We start from the raw sequence: 19,610 nt of genomic DNA, 5'->3' as shown, positions 1-19,610 counted from the left end.
ATATAATCTGAAGTAAAATAGACAGGAAAAACAAAACAATCCAGGAAACTTATGAAGTAATAGTGGCTTTTCCAAAAATTAATGACAAATACCAAGCCATGATTCCAGGAAGTGCAGAGAAGCTGAAGCACTTTCAGTTTGAAGAAAATCTATTGCCAAATAGTCAATCTGTAGAAAAGCATTCTAAAAGCAAATCTTGAAAAAGACTGAAATTAAAAATGTTACATATAAGGAAATAAGAATAATATTTACATTGAACTTCTTGTCAAAACTGTTTAGGCAAGAGAACAGAGATATTTAAGTTCTCAAAGGAAAACAGTCACAAAACCAGAATAAAAGTGGCTCCTTGCTATTCATGGTCCAGGACTCCTACAGAATCTTCAAAAGCCCTCTTACATAAAATGGTATATTTGTATATAACCTGCACAATCCTTTTATTATCTACTTAAAAATCATCAGGTTACTTATAATGCCTCAAACATGTGGTTGTTATGTAAAAGGTCATAATACTTTATTATCTAGCAAGCAATGACAAGAAAAAAGTGCTCTCTGTATTCAGTAGTGAAGCAGTTTTTTTCCACAAGTTTTCACCTGCAGTTGGAGGACACTTTGGGTGTAGAAACCAAAGGTGGATTGTACTGAACTTAGTAAAAACACCATGTAGCTTTCAAAAGTGAAAGAGAAAGTCTTTGCTATGGACTGAAATGTGTCTACCTTTAAAGTTCATGTTCACATGGAATAAAGAGAAGACCATGTATGGTTTAAATCTAAAATGTCCCGTAGGAGTCTCAGGCTTGTGAAGAATGACTGAATAACAGAGCAGATATGCTCATTAGTTTACTCTTTATTTAAAATTCTGAGTGTAACAGAAGTAGGCAGTGCCAGTTGGGAGGTGAGTCCCTTGAAGTGTGCCCACGAGGGGCGCTTTCTCATGGTCAGCTTCTCCCTTCTCTCTTTGCTTCTTGGTTGGCATCTGTGAGCAGTGTTTTGTCTGCCCTACACCTCTGCTTTGCCTTCTCTGCCTTGGAATCCGTGAACCAGAGATGGAAACCATGACTCAAAAATAAACATTTCCTCCTTTAAATTCTGAGTGTTGGATATTTTTTCCCACAGACAGGAAAGTGACTAAGAGCAATTAATACTTTAAGAGTCACATACGTGCAGTTATGTCCTTCATGTTTAATTAAATACTTTGAAGCAAATTCAAAATAACATTTTTGGTGATTTATTTTTGGATGTGAATATTCTTCTATACATTACAATTTAAATTCCATTTACTCTTTTGCTAGAACTGTACATTAGGAAATTTTGCTCTTCAAGGAAACTAGGAATAACCCAGCTTAATCTTGTTATTTTTCTCTGCTTGTCTGTATTCTTAGAGAAAACTAGTATATTCATTTAAAATTATAAGTAGCTATTCTATCATATGTTTCATGCTTTATGAAATGTCTTGCACATCTTTACATTTTTATCAAATTACATTTATTTATTTATTTATTGTACTTTTTGGGGATGGGTCTACAGGGTGTTCAGGGTCTCACTAGTAGATTGGACTCATAGTGATCCACCTGTGTACAGCCTCCCAAGAACTGGGATTACACGTATGTGCCACCACGAGCAGTCTCAATTGCAGTCTCAGTGTGCCCTGGGGGTGCAGCCCCCATCCCCTGTGCCTGCTTGCAGGTGCTTTAATCTGCTGAGCTATTTGGCTGGCCTCAAATCACATTTATACATTATTTTGTCCTACATTATTATGACTTTATTTATTTCTTGTATATTTTCCAAATTTTCTTCCCATTCCTTTTATCCCTTCAAAATTCACACTAACAATGAAATCCTTTTTCTGAGTCCTTCAAAATCATCAAGTTTCTGTAACATTTTCTTTCCTTTTCCTTTACATTATATGAATGTAAACATGGGAGCTTATCTGTAGATATTGTAAAATTTATTATGTGTAGTAAATATATTATGTGTAGACTGAACATAACTAGAATCTGTGTAAGTTATAAAGAGAAGAGGTTATTTGGCTTACAATTCTGCTCTAAAGTTGAAGAGTGATATTTTGAGATGGCTTTCTTGTTGGGAGATTTCTCAGGTGGAATAGGACATAAATCATATAACAAGGGACAGTTAGTATCCATGTATGTCTTTCTTGCTTTATTTTCTCATAATAATATGAGTTAATCACTGATGCTTTACCCAAATAACCTTATCTGATCCTACAAATCAAAGATCACACCTCTAAGCACCATAACTATATTAAATACCCATTATTAATTCCTCACAATGGAGATTAAATTTCATACATTTAACCTTGGATGATCCACTCAAACAGTACCTGCCTGGCAATATCATGAATATGAAGTTAAAAAAATGGGTAAAGAACTTTAAATCAGCATGTGTCTTTCCTCCTCTCTTCTTTCTCATATAAAAAAACATATATTTAAAAGGAAATAATATAATAAATTCAAGCTATATTATATACTTGCTATCCTCAAATATGTTATTTAATTTGCCCTCTGAAATCTGAAAGGAGTGTTCTGATTTCTGGACAACTCATAGCAGAGAAAACCACAATATAGGAAACAAATAGCTGTAAGAAAGATCTAACAAACTTTTAAAAGTAAACAAAGAAAGATGTCACCACAAAAGAGTTCAGGAAAACAATCTAAATATCTAATATTTCCTGAAGACAATGAAAAGGAAAAACTTGCAAAATTGTATCAGAGTCATCTTTTCAAAACTGTAAAATTAGCCAAAGAATTTAACTGAAATGAGAAGCTCTGATTCAAGAAATTGAGCAGTCTAGGAAAAACAGCAAGTTCTGTAGTATTTAGAGTAATTCATGTCTCCTTGTCCCTAGCTTAGAAGAAACTTTTGACTAGTGCATCTTAAATTTTGAGTACTAGCAGGAGAGGAAGGAATCTACAGACATTCCTTGATTTATGATTTTTAGCCCAGTAAAACCACAAGCAGCTGAAAGTACACAGTGGGAATGCACTTATTAGGCTTAACCTACGGAGCATCACAGTGCTATAGACTCTGGCCTGCACATCTGAAAGGTTTTCCAGAATGCTCATCTAACACAAAGCACTTTTTATAATAACGTGTTGAATATTTTACATAATTTATTGGCTACTTAAAGAGAACAGAACCATTGCATGAGAAAGGTTTTATACTACATAAAGCTAATAGTCATCCCAAGTGAAGAACTGTCTGTATTTTACTTTATTTTTATTTTCTCTAGCCCTAACCCTAACCCTAACTCAGAACTGTCTGTAATTCACAGAAAATTTTAATGATTTGATTTGTTTAACCTGAGGCATTATGGTATACTTGCTTAAAAGGCTAATATTTGTTTCATCTCACCGGACTCAGAACTAGTCAAATCTGAAATCTGTTACCTAACCAGGAGATAATGGTTTTAGGTCAATCTCAACTCAGTGACCATGTTTGTTTTGGACAATAGAATTTCTGTCAATCCTTCTTTAGTGTAAATTTAGAGTTCATGAATTTTTTCCAGCTTGATAATATGTTGGTTTAGTTTCACTTTAATCTTGGAATTTTGATAGCAGCCTGTACTAATACTACAAGAAAATTGAAATGATTTTGCTCCATTCTGTCAGTACAGTTGATCAGAGTAGCAGAGAGGACAGCACACTCATGGGAGAATTCACCAAGAAAAATAAAAACATAATTTACAAAGGAGGGATATTGTTGAGATCAGTTCTCCATGGATCTCTTAGCATTCTGCATGTATTCAGAGTGGAGGCACCCCTCACTGGCTTTTGTCCTTAACTGTCCTTTAAATGGTGTCTGTATAGCTAATAAGCATAGGAGATACAGATTTTGCTTCTTTCATAGCTAAAGGAAAATAATTTACTATTTAATTTTTTAAAATTATGAAGTATAAAAGAACATCACAATTTTATCTGGGAAGGAGATACATCATTGTAGTCCACTCTTCAGTAACACCTCCTCCAGCCTGACTTTACCTCCCATTATCATATTTATCTATAAACTTATCCATGGAATTGTCACTCACCTAGGACCAAGTTGTCTGGGCTCCAGAGCTCTCTTGGGTTTTCCTGGATTTGTCTCTTTAATGCAGAAAGAAGAAAAGGATACAGAAGACAGTGCAAAGAGAGAGTAAGTTTATTGGGATAAAAATGATACAAAACTGCTCCTAGCAGTGGCGGGCTCCAGAGTTAAATAACCACTGAGAATGGACAGTGGCCCTGTATTGATGGAGTTGAGACAGCTTCTACAAGTCCAGCACTCTGGGACACTCATGAGTGAGGACAAGTTCAAGTCCAGAAAGGGCACCTTAGCAACACAACAACATATTGTCACAAAAAACAAACAAACAATCAAACAAAAAACTAGAGATAGGTGTGTAACTAAATGGGAAGGCTCTGCATTCACACCTCAGTACTACGAATAGTTTTTCCATTGCTTCTCTGGATCTCTGTTGAGGTCTTGAGTGGCAGAGAAACTGGCATGAAACTAAAGATCATGCAGCCTCCTCTCATGAATACTAAAGTCCATTGTCTTCTAGTGTTCTTTGACAACATATATGACCCTGCAGCAGGCTAATCTGTTCATTTAGAAATTCTGTAGTTTTCAAGAACTCTTTACAGTTTTGATATTAACCTTGTATATTCAACCTCAGTATTTATGGGGAAAATTCACTGTTCATATTAAAGCATTTTATAGCAGTGACTTACAAACATTTGTGGTGAAATATGTGCAGAGGCAAGTAAAAATATTTTATCCCAGAAGGCTGAGAGTAGAATCCAAACTTCGTTTGTTTTCTTTGTATTTTGAATTTTACTAAAACCACATTTACATACAAAATAAAGTCTTTAATTTTTTTTTTTACTCTCCATAATAATGCTACATTTGACTTTGTATAAAGATGAGGCATTAGAAAAACTTTGGCAGTGTTTACTAGGTGAATAACTTAATGTGTTTCCTGAGCAAATTCTCACTTCTATCCAATCTTCATGTAATATTGATGAATTTGATATTCACTGGCATAAGGGTCTCTATTCCTAAGGAGTGCAACTCATAAATCTCCCAATGGTTGGTTTGGCTGAGATTTCAAGTGGCTGTTTGAAGGTAGCTGTGAAATTCATCTCAGGATTTCATGATTCTCAGAAGTCACAGCAAGACTGTAATTTTATTTGGAGCTATGAACATCACACAGTACTTTCCCTTTGCTTGATTGTTTATCAACTTTTCAGTGTTGCCCATGATGCTTTAAAAGTGATCTGTCACCATGTCATATTTCATAAATTAATAACATTTAGAGAAATCCACCAACTTCTTTAACTGCTTATTTGGAAACATCTGAATTGCTGGTAACTTTAGGATATGGGCATAAAAGGAAGTTTTCTCTTCTATTCTGAATTGTCTGGCTACATATGGTTTCCAAGTTAGAATCTGATTTTCAATGACATTAAGAATATACTTCTATATTTGAAATTTCCTGTTATATACAAATGGGATTATATAAATGTATGCATCTAAGCTTGTTTAATTAATACAATTTTGCTGTACTGTTTATCATTATCAGACATAGAGGAATGTTATACAAAATAAGTAGCTTTATTCCTATGTATAAAAGCTCATTTTATAGTAATTCAGAATTCACTTCTTTACCCTGCTATTCATCACAGAAAGAAAATATATAAATTATCACAGAAATATTTTGAGGATTTCTATTCAACTAAATAGACCTCTCAACACAGGTGAAATATTTAAACTCAACCAATGTAGGAGTCCCCTCCAGGTTCTCCTCTCAGTCCAAGAAGTCAATGTTTGTAATCCCAAAGATACATTATTGGAATCTCACCAAATTAATTCCAATCTACCACTCCCAGTGCAACCCACAGTGAAAATAAAGACACTAAAACATATTTATAATTATTGGGGAGCCAAAGGGTCCTAAGTCCAGCCATGAAGATGGCTTTCCAGAACAAAGAGGCTGACCCAGGGCCACACCTGGGTTTTATTCAGTGGAGGAATGGTTTGAGGAGGAATGAATGAGAATTGTGGGAAGTAGGTGAGTACTGTGAGCTGAGCTAGGTGGGTGGCCTACATTTACCTCTGCCATATGCAGAGAGGATAAGCAGATAAAGTAATGTGCATTATGCTATTGAGATAGTATCTAGTGTTTTGGAGATCTGATGCTTCAGCTCTGATGTAATCTTTCAAGCCCCAGGAAGTCATAACCTCTATCTTGAGGCTCAGTCCCAGCTGGCAGCATAGACCACTGGCTCTTCGTCCTGGTCCAGTCTCCATCCAGCTCACAGTAAAGAGCAGCAGGTGTAGGTTACCAGGGAAACACACATGCCACCTTCAAACACTATTGCCAGCACCTCAGCTAGACCAATATTCATTGCTTAAGGCCAATAGAAAGGATAAAGAAAAGTCCTAGCCAACTCTGTACATATCAATACATGGAAATTGGGTCAGGCTCAGTCAAAATGGAGACAATCACTTTTCTTTCAAGGACAGCTGCTCAGGTGGTCTTCCATAAATCAAGATATTATATAAAGAAAAATTAATCTAGTAAATTGATAAAAAGTCTTATCAGTCCTCTAGATTTTGAAAGTTCTGTTTATTTGGAAATGTATTTAATGACCTACATGATCATAGTTTAAGGTTTAACAGTGTAGACATTAATGTTTTTCATTCTCAATCTAGACATGGTTTCTAAATTATTTTTAAATTCATAGTTGAAAATGTGTTTTTCTTGGTACATTTGTTTTTGAGGCAGATTCAAATGAAGAATAATTCATACATTATGATCTTATGAAAATATCTGTAATTCATTAAGAGCTAACTATATATTACAATTTCACCTTTAAGAACATAATTAAAGAAATATTTTGAATCTCTGTTGAGCTTAGCATTTGAGGAATAGTGTTATTTGTATAGGAATATTTGAAATTAGTGAAGATAAATGTAAAACAAGATATCTGCCCTTAAAATATTACTGTGTGTTCTGCCCTTAAAATATTACTGTGTGTTACTTTTTTCCAATGAATTGACTGTTACATTTCCAAAATTCTGAAATGGCCAATAGATCATGGAAAGACTTCTCTTTAGCTTCCTGTTTGAAAGCAGCAGCTACAGCAAGTTTTTGGCTTTGATTCGGGGCCAATGACATAGTGATTACTAACACCTTAGAGAAAGAAGGGAAGCACATTAGTTATTCAGAGGCGAGGGTCAAGGAGTGATTGATTAAGGATGTAGTATGATTCAGTTTGATATCCGCTGAAATTTGAACACCTAGATATTTAAAGAGTATGTTTCTCTAAGAGATACTTTTACAAATTACCAATACCTTAGGCTATGTAACATATAATCTTAAATTGTTAGCATAGAGTATAAGAAAAACCCTCTTACTGAATATTTGTCTCTTGGGAATTACTTTGAAGGGTTTTCAAAGGAGTGAAAGAACATTTTTACTTCAATTACCTGATGTAATTGAAGGCAACAGGCACAATATGGTGGGGAGAGCAAGCATAAGGTAAGCAGACAGAAACTAGGCACCAGCTTGAAGGTGACGTACCAGAAAGTAATTTTAGTCTGTTGGTGTTTTGTGCCACTCAGGAGATTCCTTTACGCCAACTGTTTCTGTTCAGAAAATGTTAACTTGTACATTATATAGGACACATATCTTTCTATTTTCCTTTTATTTTAGTCAAGTACTTACTAGTGTAAAGACTATGCATTACAGGGTGAGAGGACATTTTCATGCTTATTTTAAGCAGATAAACAGATGAGTATTTGGTAAAAGGTCATATTCAGTAAATTATTAACCTATGTTTTATTTATTTACTTGAACAAATTTTAAGTAAAGTAAGAGATATGCCTTGGACATGAAAATGATGCAACCCCAGGGCCATCTGGCTGATCAGATGTCAAGTGTTGTTTGTCAGAACATTTATTTTTCTGACAGAAAGGCAGAGAATATAGCTAGTAACCTTTGGAGATAAGACTATCAAACCCTTGTCAGAGTCCTCATGCAATAGTGCTCTTGGTCTGCATTTCTTTCTTTATAAATTTCATATTTCTTTTTCATTTAGAGAAGTTGAAGGTGAATCAATGACTTGGAAATAGTATTTCATTCTCAATATAATGAAAAAGAAATTAAGATACTTAAAATACATAGAGTAGATGAAATATGAAAATCAATCCTGCATATGAATGTAGGCCCTGTTACTTATGAAAACCATGACATTGAAAGTAATTTCCTTTCTTCTCTTTCACTTCAGTTTCCACACATGCAAATCATATCAATCTTATGAGAAGTTGTAAGATAATGTAGTTGAAGCTTTCCTAACATAGTCTAAAGTTATTCTCACAGGCCTCCTTGCTAGTCAATTGGATGATGTAGAAGATATGCTTTGGTTTCCAACCTCACATAGGGAGGGGCCACATCTTCATTCTTACTTTTAGTTCTTGACACGTCCTGGGAGTTTCACAAATGTAAGCACCACGTGACCACCTTGAACTATGTAGTGGCCAGCTCTCACTCTGCACAGTGCATTTCTTAGCAATAATCATGCCTCGGATAAACCTCATTGGCTACGATACTGCCACTGCGCAAAGCTAGTGCATTTCTTTTCTTATCTCTAATACTTTTAAAACCTTGCTACTTTAAAATATATGCCTGCAATGAAAACCTGAATATTGTAACCAGAAATAAGAAAGTTTAGTTCAGAAATTTAGATTTGTTTTTCTGAGTTAAATTGTGAAAACCATTTGGTTACTTAATTGTAGATTTTTTTATTTTGATATTCCATAAAATATGAATCATGATGGAAGTTTGCAATCTTTAACTCTGGCTTTAGAGCAGAGAACATGCCTTGGCAATTCTTTATAAGTACTTGGGAAAGTGAATTACAACATTCAAATTTAGTTCTTGATTTATGTATTAATTTATGCATTTAATTCTAATACATTTAGTTCTAGTATGTTTGGTTAAGTTGATTGTGGATGTTCAGTTTGGACTTTCTAGAAACATGGGCTATTTCTGGATTAGTAGAATGTGTAGTCTTCCAGGCTTTCTTGTTAATAGTATTTTCAAAACATGTTAATGGCAGGTCTGGTAAGATAGCTTAGTGTACTAAACACCTGCTGATACAAGTGCAGGGATCAGGGTTTGATCCCCAGCACCTCATGCCATGCTGGTCCCACACCAGATGCACTGCACCAGTCACTGAGACCAGGTGTGGTGGAGAACATCTATAATCCAAGGGCTGGGGAAGCTGAAAACAGGAGGATTACTAGGAGCCTGAGCTGTGGATTGAGACCCTGTACCTAATACATTAAAAAAGTTAATGGCATATAATAATTTTGTGCTACAATTTATTTGATATATATGTGATCTTTTCTAGGCTAGTACAGAATTGGCTATGGAAACTAGAAAGCTAAAAAAACATATAATGGAAACATACTGAACTTTGGTAATCTTGTCATGCACATATTTGCACATTCATCTTGTACAGATGGGATGTAATATGTACCAACATAGTTGATACCTTGTGAAAAATGCATATACATATTAATGATGAAAAACTGAAAAAAGGCACTTGATTAAGAGCACTTACTGAATGATTCATTCCTTTATGAATGGTTGTAAAAATTGTTATCATTCATCTTTCTCCACTGCTTCCACCTTAGCTTTAGCTCAAACCTAAGACTGGATGATCTCCTACAGTGTTGGCTGACAATAATGCACTCTCTACACTCTCGCCCAAGTGATCTTTCTAAAGCATACATTAATTATTCTGAACCACTGCACTGTTGTATTCAAAAATAGCCATTAGGTGAAAAATATACATCTTCAGTTCATGATGGAATGTCCTTCATAATTTAGCTTCTGTTTATCACACCAGTCTCATAACTCTTCTGCTATGCACAAAATTCCTTGCATATGCCCTGACTTGAAGTCTGTTGCAGGTGGTCTTCGCAGTGTGTGCTTTCTGTGAACCCGTGCCTTACCTCCATTGTTCTCTCTGGCACTCCTTACCCTTCGTTTTGTCTTACTACCATTTATCATCTATGTACAGATTAAGCATCACCGCTAAAGTTTCACAGAAGTAGTGAGACTGCCTTACTTTCTTCTATTTCATTTTGTGATCATACTCTTTACATATGTGAAATACTGAGCAATATGAACATAACTAGCAAGGCTCATGCACAAAAGTTTGACTTTTGTTTAATTTCATAAATTTAAATAAACTTCTAGAGAGTGGTTATTTACAATGAAGAATTATACAAAATATGTAAGTGAGAGAATGCATTATTTACTCATTTCTTGCCTTATATAAGTAATTCAGGTTCTCTATCATTTAATGATAAAGCATGCACTGTAATATTAATATATGTCACAGAGTTCAGGGATATCTCACGCTCACTTTTGTGAAATATTTTAATCATTTCAGTTCAATATAGAAATACTTGTAATGGCTCAAAGACTACCACTGGATTTTAAAAACTAAAATCCACTATTCCTTATTTCATGCTCAAGTCATGGAAAAATTTATGAACAAACCATTTAACAATGGCTCTTTCATTACCTATATTCATTGTCCTATGTTCTCAGTACATAAGTCAACATTTCATTCATTATGAGAAAATAATTTATTATAAAGCATGCATATAAATAGTAAATCAAATTTCTTTTATTAATATTATCTCCCCTTTATTGAATAATTTCATGTTTTCATGCTCCATTGGGTTTCCAATAAAACTAAATTTGAAAATTATGTAAATATCATTTTCAAGATATTTACTTTTATTGTTTATGCCATTTCATATTTTTCTCTTTCTGTGGACACAAGGAAAATAATATAATACTTAGTTAAAATATGTAAATATATTTTTCAATTTTCTTCAGTGTAAAATATTCTCTTAAAATATTACGTTGCATTTAATAACTTCTTGGACCCCAATAAAATAGAATGTCAATTTATGTGAATTTCTCCTAGAAAGTTGGTAATAATATTCAAGTTCACAAAACTTTTATCTTTCTAAAATATTGATATTGATATAGGAGAAAGAAACAACTTGCTAAATATCTGGGACCAATTTGTGTTCTCTAAAATTGAAGCATGAACTTTAGGAAGAACAGGTTAAGAGCAAAACATACTTACTAGGGGGGGGAAAAAAAAAAAAAAAAAAAACAACTTCTCTCTGAGAGAGACAGATGGAGACCTGAGTGGGTTGCCAAGGAATCTGCTCTTTTTAGAAATATTTGTAGAGCAAAACCATCAGGTGAGGTGGGCAAAAAAGAGAGATCACAAGGTGGCATGAGGTGGAACAAAACTAAGCTTAAACAATAAGATTATGAGAATAATTACTTTGTTAAAATTGATTAGATTGGGATCAAATGGGGAAGCCAGTGACATACCAAGAGGACGTGAATACAGAACAGAAGCTTTTATTGTAGGGGGTAGGTTAGTGGCTATTCCTGGCTCTTTCAAGGTGATTGACACCTATTTAGCATATCAATTCTTGAAATCCACCCCTAGGGAGTTATGTGGGTGCATTTATTTAATCTTTTATCTTGAGGTCTGGCCCACAGTAGAAATGCCTGTCTCTCCCACAGTTGCAAGATATCTGCCTTCCATACTTGCTCTTTCAAATGCTTACCACTATCTGACTAACTATAATACTCCTATCTAACTTAGCTGCCTATAACAATATCCTTAGGAAGTCATATATATATATATATATATATATATATATATATGTAAAATGCCTATAAAATTGTTCTGGGTGCTTTGTGTTGAATGGTTGATTCTAGATGATGGTTATTTGGTAAATGAATGGATCCTCAAAACTGTAAGCTCATCAAAAGGTTTAATCATTGATGAGTCTATTAGCTAAATAGGCTGTTGGAGGAAGTAGTTAACTGGGACCATTCCATTGAAGGTGTGTCTTTTTCCCAGCCCCTTTATCTCTGGTTACTTTCTCTCTCTCTGCTTCTTGGTTCTCATGAGATCAATAACACTGCTTCACTATGCCTTTCTGCCATGAAGCACTGAGATAGGTTAGGCTGAGAATGTTGTAGGCAGCTACATTAAATAGAAATAGTGTAGGGAGTTAGACAGGGCCAGGCCCTCAAAGAGACAATATGGAAGACAAGGTAACTTTGCAACTTTGGAAAAGATAGACACTCCCACTTTGGGCCATACCTCAATATGAAAGTAAACAAATGCAGTCATATAATTCCCTAGGGATGGGCATCAGGGATTGATCTTCTAAATAGGTATCAATCACCTTGAAAGAGCCCAAATGAGTCACTAACTCAATCTCCAATAGGAAGAGACCCTGTCCTATACTCATGCCTGCTTGCTATGTGACACACTTCCCCATTTGGTACTGGATTTAATCAATTTTACCTGAGCAATGTAACTTGTAAACTCATTGGTTGACCATAGCATTGTCCCACCTCATGCCCACATGAGCGAGTTCCCATGTTCTCACCACCTTAGTCCCACCTCACTGTATGGTTTTACTCTGTAAGAGTGCCTGCAAGAGACAGTTTTCTGGAGATAACCTGCCTCTGAGACAGAAGCTTTCTTTCTCCCAATAAATATTCTGCCCTTAACCTCTGTTTATTCCTAAAATTCATTCTTCAGTTTTAGAGAACATGAACTCATCCCAGGTATCTTTCAGGTTGAAAGTTTGATTCCCGTATATCAAAACTATCCAAAATAAAAATAAATATGTGAAAAGCCATTAGCTGAAAAAAAATCAGGCTTAATATTGAATTGGACAATATTTAAAAAGTGAAGAGAAAAGAGTAATACAAGCTTTGTATAGTGAATTATCAAAAAGGAAAAAAAAACTAAAGAGAAAAAACTTAAGGGAACTTCAATCACCCATAGAAAACTAACAAATAGTTTATTTACTCCATAGTTGGAATCTAATAAAAAGAGAAAAAGAAGCAGAACAGATATTTGAGTACATAATTTTCAAAACAATTCATGCTTTGAAAAACACGAAGGGTATCCAGAGATTGACAGAGGTGAGAAAGAGGAGAAAAAGGGATGAATAAAGGAATTAAGATACTTTATATACAGGTATCAACTCCCCAAAACATGCAAATGTTTTGTACAAACATAGACTAATAAAGTAATCTAAAACAACATCAACAATTGTGAGCAATAATGAAGACAAAAGACAAGCATGACAATATACATTAAAATAAACATTATTATGGAATATTATGGATGAAAACATTTAAAATGACCCCCCAAATTAATACTCTAATGTATTAAAAACAAAGAAAATTATAATTTATGGGACTTAGCAAAAATTAAAAAAAATCAAAAGAGCAAAGAAATGACCATTTTAAAGTACTTAAGGACAAAAAGCTGTCAACATGGAATTATGAATAGTCATTATGCAATTAGTAATTATCTCATGATACTATGCGTGCTTAGCAAAAATATTGAAACTCTAGTGAGAAGTCTATTGGAAATAATAGGTAATTTGTTTGAATTACCTTAAATTCCTAATTCCTGGATGTGTTATGAAATTAATTTGTATCAAAAAGTGTAAAGCAGGTGCTCAGTTTCTCACTGTGAAGTTCTCTTCACTCAACGTTAATACACACTGTATCATTACTGGCGAGCACTGTGTGACTTGAGATCTCTCAGTCAAGCCAATGTCTTCCATACTTTAGTTTGGAACAGATTGTTTCAATACCTGTATTACAGGTGCAAGATCTAGTGGACTCTGCTAGGCCAAAGGTGCTCAGGAGGACAAGTGGAAAATCCAACAAACCACTTGGCTGCACCTTGATCTGTCCTGCTGATGTGGGTGAGAAGCACACAGAGCATCTTCTTCTCTAGAGCACTGTGGTGCTCTTGGCTGTGGCTGGCCCTGTCTTTCATCACCTCATTACTTGCTGGTTGTGATTCTTTTCTGTGCATTTTGCTGATGGACTTATTGTTTTTTTCTGATTAAAACAAGAAATAAAACTAATAGGAAACTAAGACACTCAAACTTATTTAGATGGATGAAAGTTTTCACTGATTTATAATTACTTTTTATTAATGCGTATTTGTGTATAAAGTCTATTTTTAAATTAATTTGAGAAGATAAATCTATTTCAATATGTGACACATATCTTCATAACAGTGGGTTTCTATGGAAAACGTTTCCTTCTTGGGTAATAGAGAAAAAAAAAACAAGAACATGAAACCTAAATGTTAATAAAATAAGAGACATCTTAATCATTTCCCAATATTTCCTTACTTAAAATTCAGCTTAAATCCAGAAATATATTAATGAACTTGCTAAGAGTCAAAATGAAAGTTCACCTAGAGTTCTAAAGAAGTATACGAATAAATGCCTTTGTTCTTCTGGTGCTGATTGGTCATTTTGAGTGGGGTAAGTTTTCAAGATTGCCTGAAAGAAAATGAAAAGCTATTGATTAATTCCTAATGACTCAGGAAAATACAAAAGAGAAAAGAAAAATAACTATGCCTATTTGAAGGATTTGGGATTTCTATATTTCCTCAGAAATAATCTCTTCCTGGGCCAGCCAGATAGCTCAGCCCATTAAAGCATCTGCTTAGGCTGAGAGTAGCGTCTGCCTACAGGGCATGCTGAGGCAAAGTGATTGAGACCAGGAGTGGTAGTGTGTGTCTGTAATCCCAGCGCTTGGGAAGCTGAAAACAGGAAAATCACTGTGAGTCTGATCTAGATAGTGAGACCCTGTAGACCCTGTACTAAATTTAAAAAAAAAAAAAAAAAAAAAGGAAATAATCTGTTCCTAAAATATGTTTTTTTTTTTGTTTGTTTGTTTGTTTTTGTTTTTGCAGTACTGGGGATTGAACTAAGGACCCTGGGCTTGCCAGGCAAGTGCTTATTCTACTGAGCTATCCCCCCAATCCTAAAATATCTGTGTTTTTAAACAAATCATATTTTCAGTAAATATAATACTACAAAAATGTATTATTGCTTTTGATAGTTAAAAGGAAAGTTTTCTTTCCAAACCTTCCATTTCATGCCTGAGTAAAACCCACAGTGTAAAGTGTCACAACACATGATATTGTACATCCTATAGCCAATCTAGTCTAAAAATTTATACACTGAAATGTCAAATAGAAAGCACTAATGTTTAGCTAGTTTTTGTCAATTTTTTATTCAACATAAGAAAAAGGCAAATGAACATGTGAATAAATTCATCAGACTCAAGACTTGTAATGCATGGAATAGAAAGTAGCCTTATTACTTTCCTTTCAGAGAGAAAATCCTGAAAAATATTAGATATCAACAGACTTAGCTCTTTTGTATTTTTCTTTCAAGTCATATGGATAAGTCGGATTGAAGTTCTAAAAACAATGTAGGTGAGACTATATTAAATTCTTATTGCTGTTTTTCAGTGTGTCGTTCAATTAGGTCAAATTAATACCATAAAATGTTGTCTTATTTATAAATAAGATCACATTAATGTTTGTTTAGATTTCAAAATAAATAGATACTAATTATTTATTTATTTTCTTTTAATAAACTACTTTAATGAAGTATTTACAGAGTTGTAGGAAGACAGTACAGTTAGTGGCAGCTGTAGTAATAATTTCAAATAAAAATAATTGTACATTGCACCAATATATGCATAGAATATTTTAATAGCACAAAATTGGACTCTTTCCTCTAATTTTTGTTGTCTCTCACTTTAAAAATTTGCTCCTACTTGTTTAATCATTTCCAATTAGTTCCACATAGATTTTTTTCTATGACTGTGTTATTCAAAAATTAGCATTCAGCTTACATAACACTTATCTTGCAATGTAAATGAGTAGATAGATAATAGAGAGATAGCCTTAGATGGATAAATTGGTAGTGATTATAAATGCATTTGTCACCAATATATTTTGTTTACAATTGCCTCTCCAAAAGATCTAGTAGGTGATGTGAAACTGAAGAAAAAATAATAAACTAATTTATTTTTCATATGACAAATGTGTAGAAGATATTATCTAATTATGATCTATAGATGTTGCTGATTTCTTTTATAACTTCAGTTCAATAAATTAATATGAACAAAATATTTTAGAAATAAGTGATACACTTTGAAGATAAAAGTAATTATGTAATGAAATTCTGTATCATTTCTGATAGTTTTTTTGTACTATTTTGCATTCTCTTTAAATAATAAAAACAATTTTATAAAAAAAAAAGTAATTGTAATAGCTACTTCCTCATTGCTGAAATGAAGTATCTAATACCCACAAGTCAGAGGAGGGAAGGCTTATTTTAGGTCAGTTTGTAGATATTTCAGTCCAGAGTTGGTTGGCTTCTAGGCAGAGCAGCATAGTAAAGGGGCAAGAACTCACGGTGTGGCAGGTGGGAAGCCTCGGGGGCCGGGCCACTGAGGTAGCAGAAACACAGACACATCCTCCAGGCTACAGCCCCAGTGAACCACTTACGCTCATCAGGCTTGACTTCCCACCACCACCCTCACTGGTGGACTAATCCAGCATTACACACTCCTGGTCGCCTCAGGTCGTGTCAGGTCCCCAAGTCCCCACCTACGCATCCATCAGTCTTCTAGCAGCACATCTAGACCTAAGATATAATGGTAATGTTCCTTACATTTTCTGTGAGGTCATGAGTTGATATTAAAATTAAAAACTACAAGAGCAAATGAGAAATACTTTGCAATTTTATTTGAAATATAAAGAACTCAAGCTATATCAAATATAGAATAAACAAGGAAACAAAAATAGTCCTGATTTTGAACTTATTTTAAAACTTTTTTTTTTAAATTTTTTTTGGCAGAACCAAGGATTAAACTAAGGCCCTTGTGCTTGCCAGGCAAGTGTTTATTCTACTGTAAAAATATTTTTAATGTCAGGGAAAATATCTTTGTAAAAGGACTAAGTCTGACAGTGAATTGACTCAGTCCACCTATTATGGAAACAAAGAACAAGATTCACTTTCTGTGCATTAGAAGTCTATTTCAGAAAAGTGCTAAGTATTCCAATATAAATAAATGCACTGTGGCAGAATTTTCTGTTGATTTCCTTTGCTTATGACTCAAAAAGCACCAGTTTAAAAATCATTTATGATTTTCCTTGCAAAAGTTTTCAGTGTAAACACAGCCTAAATTATCTCTCATTCCTGGCTATGGTGTGCTATGCAAGATTTTTTTTTTAAAACAGAGAATAAACTGCAAGAAAGGAGGTTATTTGAAGTCCTGGGAACCGGTGTGCTGCATGACTCACATGTGCAGAATTCACTGCCACCACAAGGCCATCGCCACATTGTCTGGAAAGATGCTGTAAAGAAAAGGCAACTGTTAAGAAAAGCTATTATTTTCCTTACAGTTTCTGAGATTTAGATCTACAGAGAAGGCCTTTCAGTGAATACAGGCCTCTCAGTGAATTGAAAGATCCATTGTTTCTACTCCTGAGAAAATACTTTCTAGAAGTTAAAACTATATTTTTATTAATTATTCATTAAAATATTTTTTAAAATAGCATTAAAAGCAAGGCTATGAATCACAGAAAAACTACCACAGTGTGAAAATGTACCAATGTTGAAATAAAAAAAAAAACAGTTGACAGCATTATTAAGCATACATGGCCATATGAGGTTTTCATATTATCTTTATTGCTATATTTTATGTCTACATATTGATAACATTGGTCATAGGGAATTTGTACTTGTATATGATATGACTTGTTTTTTCTTTTTTCCCTATTGCCCTCCCTTCCTTTCAGCCCCCATTTCCTCTCCTTATTTACAAAACCTTTGTTGATGTTTTTAAAATTTCTACTTCCTTTCATTCTTGTCTTTTCCACCTCCTTACTCCTTTGTTCCCATTCTCATTTGAAAATTTTCTTTCCATTGCCCAATACCTACTATACATTTTGGTCCTTATTTATGCTCTCAACTGCTTACCCCAGAGTAACCACGTGACTTAAAAATGTGTGTTTGACTTATTTACTTAAGAGGATGGTCTTAAAGTGCAACCATTTAGCTAGCGATATCACATTTTCCTTCTTTATGACAGAGTAGTACTCCACTGTACTAAAAAACATTTTTATCCTTTTGCAAATTAGTGGGCATCTGGGCTGTTTCCTATATTTAGCTATTACAAATTGTGCTACAATGAACATATATATATATATATTGCTGCGGCATGATTATTATTTTTTTTTTTGCAGAACTGGGGGTTGAACTGAGGCCCTTGTGCTTGCCAGGGAAGCACTTATTCTACTGAGCCATCTCCTCAGCCACAGCATGATTCTTTTAATGCTTTAGGAAAGACATCAAGAAGGGGGCTGGCTGGCTCAAATGGGACCTCTACTCTGAGATTTTGAGGAATCTGCATACTGACTTTCCACAGTGATAATAACAGACTGCACTCTCACCAATAGTGACAAATTCATTTTCTTACATATTTGTTAGGAGTTGATTTTTCTTTCTTTTCCCTATCCCTGACCCCCAGGCGTTGATTTTTCTATTATTTCCATTCTTTCTAGAGTGAACTGGAATCTCAGAGTTGTTTTAATTATCATCCCTCAAATGACCAGGATATGGAAAATTTTTTTCATTTATTTACTTGTAATTTGTATTTTTTTTTCATCTCAGAAGTGTACATTTGGGGCGGGGGAGATGGCTCAGTGGAATATGCTCTTCCCTGCCAAGCGCAAGGGCTTGAGTTCAATCCCCGGTTCCAAAATAAATAAATAAATAAATAAATAAATAAATAAATAAATAAAGAAGTGAACATTCATCTCAGATGCTCATTGTTGATGAGGTCTTTGCATTTGGGGTTTCCAAATTTTTTCAGTTCTTTACCCATTCTGGGCATTAATTATTTGCCTGAAGAACAACTGGAAATTTTTTCCCCCAGTGTGGGTTCTCTTCACTCTGTTGGTGATTTATTCTGCTGTGCAGAAGTTTTCTAATAATACATTGTCCCCATCCTTGATTCCTTGTTATATTTCCTGTGTTACTAATGTATGGATCTATAAAGTCTTTGCCTTTATGAGATGTTGATATTTTGAAGAGTTCTACCAGTTTTCTCTTCCACTGCATTTAATGTTTCTGTTTTAATATTTAGAACTTTAGTCCCTTTTAATTTTATATTAGTGGACAGTGACAGATATGGATCTAGTTTTAGTCTTTGGCATATGGAAAGTCAGTTTTTCCACATCATTTATTAATGAGGCTGTCTTTCTTACAGTGAACATGTTTCTCCCCTTTGTCAAAGATAAGGTGGCTGAGTTTATTTGGATTTTTTTCTGCATTTTCTAATCTGTTTGCTGATCCTAAGGGCTTGTTAAAAATCAGTACCACACTGTTTTTGTAACAGTAGCTTCATAGTATAATTTCAAATCAGAGATTGTAATACTTTTTCTAAATGTATTGAGATGGTAATCTGATGTTGTCTTTGACCCTGTTGATATGGTATATTATATTTAATGACTTGTGTATGGCGATCCATCCCTACATCCCTGAGATGTATCTTACTTGGTTATAGTGTTTGTCAGTATCTTGTTGGGGATCTTTGTGTTTATGTTCATTAAGGAGATGTCCCTATAGCTGTTGTCTTCTTC

At 34.2% G+C, this 19,610-nt stretch overlaps 2 non-coding genes and 1 pseudogene across 2 annotated transcripts; all 3 read right to left on the bottom strand.

Annotated features, from left to right (window-relative positions):
* LOC101578461 overlaps window positions 1-19,610 on the bottom strand; it is an 81,822-nt pseudogene that overhangs the window by 21,746 nt on the left and 40,466 nt on the right.
* LOC111813193 lies at window positions 7,035-7,171 on the bottom strand. The gene has a single exon (XR_002818514.1). It is a non-coding gene; the product is annotated as a small nucleolar RNA SNORA2/SNORA34 family (small nucleolar RNA).
* Window positions 8,484-8,627, bottom strand: LOC111813199. The gene has a single exon (XR_002818519.1). It is a non-coding gene; the product is annotated as a U4 spliceosomal RNA (small nuclear RNA).

The sequence above is a fragment of the Octodon degus genome, unplaced genomic scaffold, assembly GCF_000260255.1.
Source record: "Octodon degus isolate 3935 unplaced genomic scaffold, OctDeg1.0 scaffold00170, whole genome shotgun sequence".
NCBI lineage: Eukaryota > Metazoa > Chordata > Mammalia > Rodentia > Octodontidae > Octodon > Octodon degus.
This window is presented reverse-complemented; position numbering and strand designations above follow the sequence as displayed.